The sequence below is a fragment of the Microchirus variegatus genome (genome assembly GCF_963457635.1).
Source record: "Microchirus variegatus genome assembly, chromosome: 3".
NCBI lineage: Eukaryota > Metazoa > Chordata > Actinopteri > Pleuronectiformes > Soleidae > Microchirus > Microchirus variegatus.
The window spans coordinates 38,337,999-38,350,431 of record NC_139804.1 but is presented as its reverse complement, the minus strand read 5'-3'; the positions used below and the strand labels follow the sequence as shown (position 1 = coordinate 38,350,431).

Here is a 12,433-nt window from a genome sequence, read left to right as displayed (position 1 = left end):
TACTTTGTTAAACTAGTATTTAAAGTTAAATGTAAATAAACTTGAGGTACTGTACAATCACACGATATAAAAGATGCAACACAATGAACAATGTTTTATTGATGATTGCAGAGAGCAGCATTTATCATTGCAAAACAAATAATGAAGTCTATTTCTATTAGGGGTGGGGAAACATATGATGTTTCTGAATCGATTCATAAACTTCAAAAATTAATTTTTGAAGTTTTTGTGTTATTTGTGTACAGTTTATTTTTGTAACTTCAAGGAGAAAAAGGAAGCTAGCCCAAATTTTTTTTTAATGCAAGTTATTATTTTGTACAGTAAGTAAGTTTTTATTTGTTTTGAATGAATAAATGTTAACCTTTGTCTTAAGTTTACCTTTGTGTGATCACATTATCACATTATCTTATACAAACTCTATTGTTTTGATGCCATAATGTGCCTTAACAAACTATGCATTGTATACATTTTTGAATCGAGAATCGTTTGAATCGAATCGGTTGAATCGAGAATCGATATTGAATCGAATCGTGACCCTAAGAATTGGAATCGAATCGAATTGTGAGCCACCCAAAGATTCACATCCCTAATTTCTATACTTTTCCAACTGGTTGATGACGACAATAGCAGCCGGCTCCTTAGGTTGCCGTGTTCCTTGAATGCATTTCGTAGCTTTTCCTCAAATCTCCAACCAGCATTAAATTGTATTTCTCACTTTATTTTGCTGTTTGACAAGCTTTTCCAACAGAAAACTGAATGTTGTGCCACTTTGTAAACCCAGTTCTCTCCCCCAGACTGAATTCCATTGAGATAACCAGCAATTTTTTTTTAGCTCATATTAGACAAGGAAGCTGTTGATCCACTGCTGCCTCCAGCAGAAGAGTTCAAATGTGGGATTTTGTTGCTCTGCTGTTTGAAATCTTTGTTCGGACTTGGTGCACAAACAAATCCTTATCAAACGTGGCAGCAGTGAAGCAGCAGCTCAGCTGTCCTGAGTGAGTTTGTCTCACTGTCATGTCTGTGCTGCAGTGGACGTGCATTATCACAAACATGTTTGTAAATGGCACATCCCTACAGGACTGCTGTTCTTACTTGTAATTGTCTTTTGTTGGAGTAGTTTTACTGTATAGAACGATCTGGGTTTGGATTCGCAGGGATTCTGAACTTATTCTGCATATTTATAGTTTTCAAAAAAGAGGCAGAAACGATGAATGGATGTGTTTCTGACAATCTTAAGTACTGTGTTATTTTTCTTAAATGGATCTTTTATCTTTTTGAACATTTCAAACATTTTCCTATTCTTCATGCCTCATTGTTGCTGATAATCATGCTCACACTGGCTCTGAAGTGAGCAGGGTTATTGCAAAAAAATCCAACTGTTCTGTTTGGATATTGTGTTTTTGTATTCAACTCCCTCTGGTGTCGCTAAGCTCTCAGCTTCACAACAGTCGTCTCTTTGTTTCCTCCTCTTTGCATACGCATACAGTGTTTGTGCCTCGTACTTTATCTCTTTGACTGCGTTTGGGGTTTTTTTTTGGTTTTTTTTCCAAGTCAGTTGCAGTTAATGTCCTTTTGATGCCATCCATGTTTTTTTGTTGTTGTCGTCACGGTTTGGTCTGGAAAATGCACACTCTGACCATCGTTTGCCAGAGCTTCATGCTGGGAGATAAATGAGCAGAGGGATTTCTTTATTTTGAATGTGCAAAATAAAAAACCCGGGAAATGGAACAACTTATGATTAATGATGATTAATAAAACAGTTAAATTCAACCATGTATTATAATATGGACATTAAAGCTATAGACAAATTGTTGAAATGTGCACTGTTTTGGTTTCGTGTACCACGTTTTTTAAATGGTCTCCGACCTTACACATGCTGAGCTTTAGTCACTATTTTCTCCTCCAATGGATTTTCTGTGTGTTGTTTTCTTTGCGTTGTCCTGAATTTCATTATATCTAATCCAAACAACATATGTAACAAGGGAAATTACTTAAAGCGGTAGTGGTCGCTTTTTCTCGACAGAGCTCCCCCTACGGTTTACAACATCGATAACATCCGTCTATCCATCGTCGGCCGCTTTATCCTCACTGTTGTAAAAACTCACTGCGGACACCCCCCCCCCCCCATCATGTGCATTTGTTTCCAACGGAGCCGACGAACATTAGCCGTGGAGCCATGTTCGTGACGGTCGCCATTCGAAAAAAGTCGCTCCGATATTTACTCTTGTTTATCTCTTTAAAATAATTGCTGCCTTGATCTTATCACAGGTACCTGGCCAGTGGGTTTTTTTCCGTGATTCTGAGGGATCCAGGTCGATGGCCCTTATCTCCCGCGAACAGACAGTAGGGGGCAGTGGACACAGTCCCCAATCTCCCTGCAACAAGACAATTAACAGTCGCAATGACTCTGAAGATGTTAAAACCTGCATAAATCTGCTTTAAAAAAACAGAAAGTTGATGTTTTCTCTATATTCGTGTTTCCCACATTTTTTGAAAGGTGACCCTCTTTTGAATGATGACAAACCATCACAAACCAATTTACAGTATAAGTACTGACAAGTCGTGAGAGAGAGGGAGCAGTGCAATTGTGTGTGTGTGTGTGTGAGAACAGAAAGTGGTTTCTGCTAAATTGTTGACGTAAATTGCTCATGTTGCCGCCTCCAGCAACAACTTTAGCTCGACAGGAATTTCAGAAAATGGTTGTTTGGTCCGTGTCAGACTTTTTAAACCAAAATAGCAGACACGGCTCCTCTTTGTGTTGCTTTGTTCTGCCATTTCAAAGGGTTCCCACGGGTCCTTAAAATCTTCAAGTCCCTTGAAAGTTTTTGGATGGATCTAAATATACATGGGTCATTGAAGGTGCTTGAATTTTATGCAAGAAAGAAACGAGTTGATATTTAAGTCAATGTCTCTCTCTGCCCTTGACGTGAGATTCCCTGCAGAATGATGAGCGAGTAACGTTTAGCAAAGACAGTAAATGACGACACGATGCAAATTCCAAAATCTCTGTGTCACCAAGGTAAATAACAAACACTGACTTTGACCGAGATCCCAAAAAGGGCAATCACTTGTCCGGATGCAGAGTGCGCTGCAAATCAATAAAAGTGGACTCTTGGCTCTCACAGGTCGTCCTCCTATCGTAAGCTGTGACAGCACATTCTGTCCTTGAATTTAAAGGGAATTGGCTCTGGAAAGTCTTTGAATTTGATGTCAACCAAGGTGTGAGAACCCTGATTTCACTTTAGGGAAAGTCCAACGTGTCCACCTGCCACTGCTTCCACACTCATTTGCATGTGTTTGGTTGGTGCCGCAGTGAAAAATGTCCCCCTCAAACAGTAGCACCAGTTTGAACCAAAAGCTCCATCAAAACCTGTCTCTATAGCTTGTTGGCATGAATAGAAACATGTGAGAACAGTGAAAGAGTTCCTTCTGCCTGTATCTGCTGATGTCCTTCCATACGTAGCAAACCAGATGACCTGAGATCATTCTTTTAATTAAAAAAAAAATACAATCTTCCTTCTCCACATCTGCTCCCAACGACTCCATCACTGCATCTCTTGCTCTCCACCAGCAGTGTTCGCTAATAGGACAACATTTCTATCTATTTTTACCCTCTTCACTGGACGCCATGTCATAAAGCTCTCCTCTGAAGGGGCCGCAAAGTCCAGTCTTTGCTGCCTGTCACCATGGCGACGGCGAGTCTTCCGTCCCAGGCCTAATCAGAAGCAGTTGGAAGTGGAGAGATTCTTGAAGGCTCCAATGAAACACACTTAATTCCCCGTCTCATACAGCGGCAATAATGCGCAAATGCAATCTTAGTAAGAAAGAAACAGAAAAAAAACATTTATCAAAGGCACACACACGTTAATTGCTTTCACACAAAAAAACGTGTTTTTATTGTTGTGCAGGAACACAGAGGTCTGCATGGGTGAACTAAAGAATCACTATAATTGTTTGGTTTCTTTGATTTCCTCAGACACAACAAACTGAGCTCGGTTATCAGCAAACATCACAGGAAATTAAACCTTTCTGTTCGGCTATGTCAAAGTCAACTAACTTCATACAAGAGTGTCAGTAAATGTCCAAACTCTAACTAGTTTTTCCTCTGCTTCATGAAGTCCAAATAGGGCCAAACTTTCTGATTCATGGAAAATATCAAATTGCATTGATTTGATTAGCGAAAGTTTTTTTTTTTTCATCATATTCAGTTCAATATCCGTTGTGTAATAGATTTAAAATGTGAGTTCACACAGCATGCATGTGCGCAAATACATTTTTGCATCCAGAAAATGTCGTAATTGTGTGACTCGTCGCATTGAAGCATGAGATTCAACCCCCGTAGGGCGACTAATAAATAATCTGGTTTTAATCGGATTTCAACAGTGTCGGGGGGGGGGGGGTAATCTGACCGTACCAGATTAGAGCTCTTGCCTGGTTTTCTGTGGGATGTGAGTGTTTCACAGCAAAATAAACGGTGACAAAGATATCTCAGTGCTTTTTAAACATCTATATCTGTTGCATAATGTCACACCTCATCCTTCACTGGTCTCATAGTAAAAGCTCTGTCACATTTGTCATCTCTGAATCATCACACACTTATTTTTCAACAAAAGCTTTATCGCGAGACTTCTGTTCCGTGCTGAAAGGTGTCGGTGTACGAAAATACTGATGAACTGAAACATCACAATATTTCAAAGTGTGATTATTTGAATTCAGAGTGACACTCTCCTCCATTGTTTGATCTGGCTGCTCTGCCGAGTGCATGTATATCAGCACAAACCACTGTGGACTCTGATATGACCACATTTCCATATCCATATATCTTCTACTGAAGCGACGCAAATCTGATTTGAAAATCAGAATTGACGATTGGATTTCTGTGTCCACACACAGCTCACATGTGCTCTGATTAGCATTTTAACAATGAGCCAAAACACAGCTGTAAAATAATGACACAGAATATACTTTTAATGCCGTATTATGTTGATTGATTGTTTGTTGCTTGACTGGATTTGTGTGTGCATGTGCTGCAACCACATGCATTTCTGTAAAACTAAGCCACACCTCTTCCTGTTTCTTTCCTCCCATGGTGTTCGGGCAAATTAATTATTAATTCTAATTAGTTTTATGCACATAGTAAATGTATTTAATGTTGTATATCCACAGAGGCGATTCTAGAGTCTGTAGGGGCCCTGAGCAAAAATTCCCAGGGGGCCCTTCCTTCCAACCAGTGTTCATCACCATTATGTTATAAAAAATCTGACACCAACGAAAAATGTATGTGTTCAAAATGTTTTTTTTTCCGAAATGAATGAAATAACATGGAAAAACCTTGTAATTAAAAAGTATGTGAGAATATAAATGTAAAGAACAATAAAATACTGTAAATAGCTTTTAAAAAACATATATAAACTGAGTAAAAAAGATATGCATTACACTGTAAATACACTGTAGAACTGCAGAACGATAACTTCACACAGGTTAAAGTGAGTTGGGGCCCCTTTAGGGAGGTTTCCTATTGAGATTTCATTGCAAATCGCCAATTGTTTTTTAAGGGGGACGGGGAGGCGGCTGGTCGCTGCACATTTCAGTAAAAACAGCCCTCAGGCTCCGAGTGTCGGGGGCCCCCTATCGGCTTGGGGGCCCCAAGCAGTTGCCTGCCTTGCTTGTTCACAAACTGCGCCTCTGTATATCCAGAAGGGGTGGGAATCACAGGGAAACTATACCAATAATATGATACAGTGATTCTGTGATTATCAATATTTTGTTGGACGTCATCATATCATCTAACTGAATATAGAGAACAAAGTGCTTAAAGTCTCTGTTTTGAATATGGACAGGGTTTTGTGAGGGTTTTATGTAAATATTTATCTATGTAGATTTGTGGTGTTAAAATATCATGGTCTTCCAATTAGAGCCATTCTATATAAAGGAGTCAGCTTCAGTGTTTTGAAGCTGCTCCCAGTGTCACAGAAAAGATAAAACCTTCCTCCCTCAGCCTTTGTTCACCTCATTTTGAAAGAGTCACTTCAGTCTGGTAATGTGAACGCAGCCATAAGTGCCTCAATGAAAAGCTTAGCGCTTCTTACGCGTCCGGTGCGACTCTGGCCTAAGACTGTGCTGCTGTTGGAGTTAAAGGAGCCACCGTTTACAACTGGTGTTAAAGCTGCAGAGAACCAGACCAGAGTCTAATCAAAGTGGAATTACTCTCCTGCTTCTCATTGTAGTGTTGCTTCTTTGCCGTTCTTCTATGGTTTGGTAATCATGGACCCACACCTCTACAGAGAGTGCTAATAATCCTGAGCAGATACACTTAATTGAAATTTTGTGATTATCCATAGCAGCAGGAGCAGCTTTTCTCATTCCACGGGTCACTCTCCTGGGAAGAGGGAAATGAGTTCGCTCCACTCATGTCTGCAAATCCCTGATTTGAACCGGCACGTTGGCTCTTGCATGATATACTGTAGCATAATGTGGTGATTGATTTGTTAAATTAGCTTTTCTCCGCTGGGCCTCAACATAACTAAGATGTTCCAGAAGTCTGTGTCAGTCTGTGTGTTTGTGTGACTTTGCAAATAGTGAAAGCTTTAATTAAGGTTCTGTGGTATTGAGAATCGTAATTTGAAATTTAAAGCAGAAAATTGAACAAATATCGTTCGACAACACAAATCAGTGCAACTGCCCAGCGGTAAATAATGTGGAGCCTCTGCTAATAAACTTACAAACACCTGAGCAACGGTAGCCTGAGCGGACGGTGTGGGATTATTGGCTCCTGTTACAGAAGAAGTCAGAAACTGTAATGAAAGTTATTGGTGGCAGTTCTAAGTTTGTACACTACATATACTACCAAATATACTGTTGTAGGATCATTTCAGTTGTTGAAATGCTGCTACTTTAGCCTCAAGCTACTTAGGCTAACCGCTAAGGGGCTTTCAAGTTGAAGTAACACCCCCTTAACTCTGAAATGTAATCTTCTGACTGCAACTGTAATGTATTATGCCTGGAGTGGCTTTCCTTAGGTGGGCATGTAAACACACTGTGTCTGACCCAGACATGGTAGCTAGCATTAGCCAGAGTAATGGCTCATAAAATTCAAAGCTCGAGCTCGGAGCTACAGCTGTCCAGGCTGCGTTTGACAGAAGCTACAGATATTCTAAGTTTGTACAAAAAATACTGCTGTAGGAACATTTCAGTTGTTGAAATGCTGATACGTTAGCTTCAAGCTACTAAGGCTAACCACTAAGTTCTCGTTGAAGGAATGCCCCGTGAACTTTTTCCATCTTCTGACCACAACTGGAATACACCATATGCCTGAAGTGGCTTTTCTTAGGTGGGCATGTAAATGGATTAGTTTATCATACTGCGTCAAACCCAGACATGGTGGCTAGCATGACCCGGAGTGGTGTCTTGTACGACTCGGCTATTATTGGCTTAAAAATGTTCTAACGCAGAGCAAAACAAAGGGAAAAGCATGAAGTCCAGCAGAGGGCACCATCTCTGCAGATAACACCACCATACACGTCTCCCAACACAGTCAGGGTGATTGACAGGGATTACTTTTGGATTAATCTATATTAACTTCATAATCTTAAAATTAACCTTTGTTTCTTTCCCTGTCTTGGTTCATTTACATCTGAATTTATGAGGCATGTATTTTTTTTTCCCAGAACACGAGTTTTAATGTGCAAATTACTGATAGTGCTATCGTTTCAGAGTCTTGGGGCAGGAAGGATTTGTGGTAAACAAACCACGACTAGCAGTGTTTTATCATCGGAAACTATTAGCAGTAAGAAGTCGGAGATAGGCGCGATATAAACGAGGGCACGGTCTCATTCTCTCATTGTCACTGTTTGGTGCTGTTAGAGTAAAGATTAGTCCTGGGGAACCAGCGGGGAGTCGGAAAGAAAATTAAACAATTTATTCTCACAGGAAAGCTGTGGAGGGAGCAAATATTCAACATTGCATGTTTTGTCTGTGCCTCTTTTGATGATTTATCTGTAGCTGCCACTGCAGAAACTATCATTCATTGTATTAAATGATACTGCATGACACCAATGCACAGTAATTGGACCTTTTTTGGAAGGATATATCTTTAATTCAGCTTTGCTGGCTGTTCCATGCACTGCATCCAGTCGTCTTTCTTTTTTTTTTTGCTGTATATCATTCTTCTTCTTTCATCAGCCGTCAGATTAAATGGCAGAGTTTCACTATTCAGTTCCACCTGTAAGCCTCCATGTCATTAATGTCATTAAATTCATTGGAACAGCATCAGCTAGATGATGCAGTGTGGCTGTTTGCTTCCATGGTGACATCATTTATAATATTTTCTGTCATTGTAAATTCCAGTCTGACTAGAATGGAATCTATTCTGCTTTTCTACCAACAAGGGCTAATTAATGCGGAGTTGCAGAGATGGTTGTCTCTGCGGCAGGTCGTCAATCTCTGCAGAGGAACACTGAACTCATTTAAAGGTTCCTTTTAGCCCTAATGAACTCAGACTTCTACGTGAACACATTTACCTTAAAGTTCTGACAGGTCTGAACAAGTAAGCCAAACTCCAAATCCCATAAGACAACAAAATGTCTGTGTGTGTAATTGGAAATATGTTATTATAAGTAGATTGGATATTTCAGAAAGTATTTTATGCAAGAGCAGGTTGGACTGTGCATATGCTAAACTTTTTACATAAAACAGGTCAAAATTTAAGAAAGGTTTAACATTTCTTACACAAGAGAATTTCTTTGCTCTGATAACTTAATTTAAATTATTTTGGTGATTAAAGCTTGAATAAGCTGCAGTATCTTGTTAAGGCAAATTTGGATCTCTTTTAGTTTTTCTACTGCAGAACTTGTTTGACTGGATTATTTTCTTTATATTTTGGGCAAAAAAACTAACCCAAAAATCCCAGAAACAAGACTTGTTCAAAAACCAGTGTATGCAGAGCACTGATGATGTCATTAAATACACAGAAAATACACTTATTTATTTGCACTTATACCTGCAATTATGTGTAAAAAATTTATTTTTTTCAATACCGTCATGAATAAAATCGCAATTCTCCCTTGACATAATGAGCGCTTAAATGGTGCACCTCTACTTGGTGGACCTTTAGTTCAAATATTGCTTTTTACACTGACGCAACTGTATGTTTTAGCAATTTAAAATGTATGAATAGACTGCACACATTCACACCTGTGTTCCAAACACTCCATCATTTACTTCCCAACATCGATTATGGGCTTTACATCACTGAAATTAAGTGGAATTTAATCTCTGCATTGATTTGCTTCAGGGAAGTTTTTTATTCCTCAGATGAACTCATCTGCTCTTGAGTTCTAAGCGTGTAATCTGTGATTTAATGCTTGTTTCCCTCTTGTAACACAGTGGAAGTCAACGATTATTACCTTCTGAATCTGCAGGTGCACCACTTCTCAGGATTTGTACTGTACTTCCATACTTGTTCCGTACTACTGGATTTTTGGTGATTTGCTCCTAAATTGCTTGTTTTCTGATGTAAATTTATATATGACCAACCTTTGAAAGCCTCTCGATCAGTCAAAACTCTTTTTAATCAGTTTTGACTTAATCAGTAGACACAATAAAATAACTAACATTCCAAAGTCTACAATGTGACGACTGTACGGACAATTATCACAACCTTAATAATTATGTAACATTTTTGCTTGTCACTTCATTTTGGTGCCTTTTTCCCTCCACTCTTTCAATCAATTTTCAGACAAAACCAAGCATTGGTATCAGAGGTAATCTGAGTTCACGCTAACACAACACAGGTGCAATACACCGGCTGCTGTCAAACCAAAGCAGATCTTCTCCTTTGCAGTTGTTTGATTCATTTCAGAAAGCACATCTGACAGGAAACAACAATGATGAAAAGTAATAGCGAGGATTTCTATTGTGAGACCAGTATGAGGTGAAACTGAAACTAAGTGTGAGTGTGTGTGTGAATGGAGCTCTTAGTTCTCAGCCGATAGTCGAGCTTTGGCTAAGAACAAATGAGGAAATGAATGCGGGTAACTGTGTCATTATCTCAGGCCCTGTTCACAAGGAAATGAAACAAATATTGTTCTTCTATGTTTTGAAAGGTTTGCTGTGTCCACCGCATCTTTTTCTGTAGAACTACATCATCAAGTAGTTATTTACAGCAAAATTCAAAAATCCATTTCAGGGCTCCCAAAACTTGACTTCACCTAACCCAACTGTTTTGTGTGCACAGCCTTTTTAAGTCTCCATGTTTGCCCATTGAGACTAAAATACAACCCTAGAGATTTCAAATGGAACGTAACCAACTTTATTTTCTGAACAAAGCTCAAAAACATCTTGGATTACAGTAGCTGAACCTGCACCATCACTGTTGTGTATAGATCATGTGAAAGCAGGAGGTTTACAGGTCTAACACAGACTCTCAGAGTCTCAGTCATGTGATCAGTTTCCTGCTGAGTGTGTTTGATTGTGAGTCGCTGTGATGGAGTGATTGACATTAGACATGTGGGGGAACAGCTGACAGTTTGGCATCACCGATTGTCTGCACACCGATAACGAGCTGTCCACCAGTCTGTTAGATTTCCAACAGGGGGATACATTTAGAAGACGGACTCCTGACGACTGGCTCTGATTTACAGGAGAACCTCGCTCATTTACAGTGGGTCAGACTCTTAGCAGCACCATTACCAATCATGGAGAACATAGATCAACATAGAGCCACAGATGGGGGAAGGACAGTTGTGAGTGATGAGAGGAATCTCCTCTCTCTGTTATTTAAAATGCTCCCATTATGGTCGGTAATGTTGTCCCTCTTTATTTAACAAAAACACATGAAAAAATTACTTTTGTTTCTTAAGCTGTTCAGTTTTAAACCCATATAATAACTAGGATGTACAGTTGGTCTGTACCAAGCCAGTGTAAAGGTGAATATAAATAAAATTGCTGTGATTTGTGTGATAAAGTTAAATATTGGTGCACTTCAGAGGTCCATGACTAACTAGTTTAACTAAGTAAACTGCCCTAACTGCATACCTATCTACAACATTAAAGGTCCATTGTACCCTTTATCATAAACATCAAATGTTCCTGGTGCCTTTAATAATATAGCATTAAAAGGTCCAACAAAACTACCTTACCTACAACATCAAAGGTCCAAGGTATAACTATCTAGCTATCTATGCTAGCTATCGATATCTAGCTCAGAATCCGATTCAAGGACACAACTTCCAAATCATTTAGCATCATTTCTCTTTGTACCAAATATCAACAACAACAAAATGCCACATGCTAGATAGCTTAGTTATTGCTAGCTAGCTTTATATCTAGCTTGCTATTTAGCTAGCTAGCTGGCTGGCTTGAGCTGACACTCTTTATAAAATATCCAAGTCCAGACGGTCCATTGATGCTCATCATTGTGCTGTGTTTGCTCTGAGTTCTGATGATGAACTGGTCTTTTCTTACTTCAGGGAGATTCTGATTTCACTCAGCTATTACCTGTCAGTCACAGTAACACGTACATAGCATCTCGGCCCATTTTCCACCTGCTTGCTTTGATGCCCCCCAGTAGGCTGTTGTCAGTGGTGTTCATATAAACCATGTACTTCTTTAGAGAAGATAATTTCATGCTTGTAGAACTTAAAGAACATTGTTATTGATTGCTGTTTTCTCCTTTTTTTTTTTTTGAAGTCGTGATTATCTTTTGCGATTTAAAAGGAGCAGTAAAGGCGATACAAACTCCCATTCTACAGTTTTATTGTCATGAGTGCTTAAATACTGATCTGAGCCTTGTGTAATTAAAGATCCCACTTTCCTCTTCCACTGCGGGTCAGTCTTTTCACATTAGCCTAGAAGATATGTGACAGGAACCTCCTGATAGAACTGTGCTGTGTTATATTTGAATATAAACAAATGGCTGTTGCATTCAAACCACTTTTCAAGAGCGAACACAATGCTGAGACTATCAACGCCACACAACTCTTTTGTTTTCTTAGTGTTTAGATCTAATGTTACCACACTGCACACAGGAAGTCATTTGTTTCATGTTCAGACAGATGGAGACAACAGCTTTTGAAAAAACAACAAAAACAAAAAACAGTGGTTTGATGGGATAAATGCTCCAAGTGCCGGTCCACCCCTGCTCTGCTGCTGTATACACAAGAACACTCCCTCAGTCAAGTCTGATGGGATTGCTTGACAGATTCAAGGACACAACTTACCTATAATGCTTGAATCATTTCTGTTTATAGAGACCAAACAGGCTGAATAATCATCAACAAAAGTAACGAACCACAGCTTTAATTTCATCTCAGAGAAGAGCAGTGGGTCAAACAGCAGCTTGATACTTTCAGTGTAATTAAACGGCTCGTTAAAGGTGTCAAAACTCTGTCTTTTGCTCTTCTTTTTTAATCGTCTTCATGTCCTCATTTTCCTC

General features: G+C 39.3%; 1 protein-coding gene across 1 annotated transcript in view; it reads left to right on the top strand.

Moving 5' to 3' along the window:
- LOC310925199 (neurobeachin-like) overlaps positions 1-12,433 on the top strand; it is a gene marked incomplete at both ends in the record, with an annotated part of 330,054 nt that overhangs the window by 43,258 nt on the left and 274,363 nt on the right. The gene's annotated exons all lie outside the window — the stretch shown is intronic.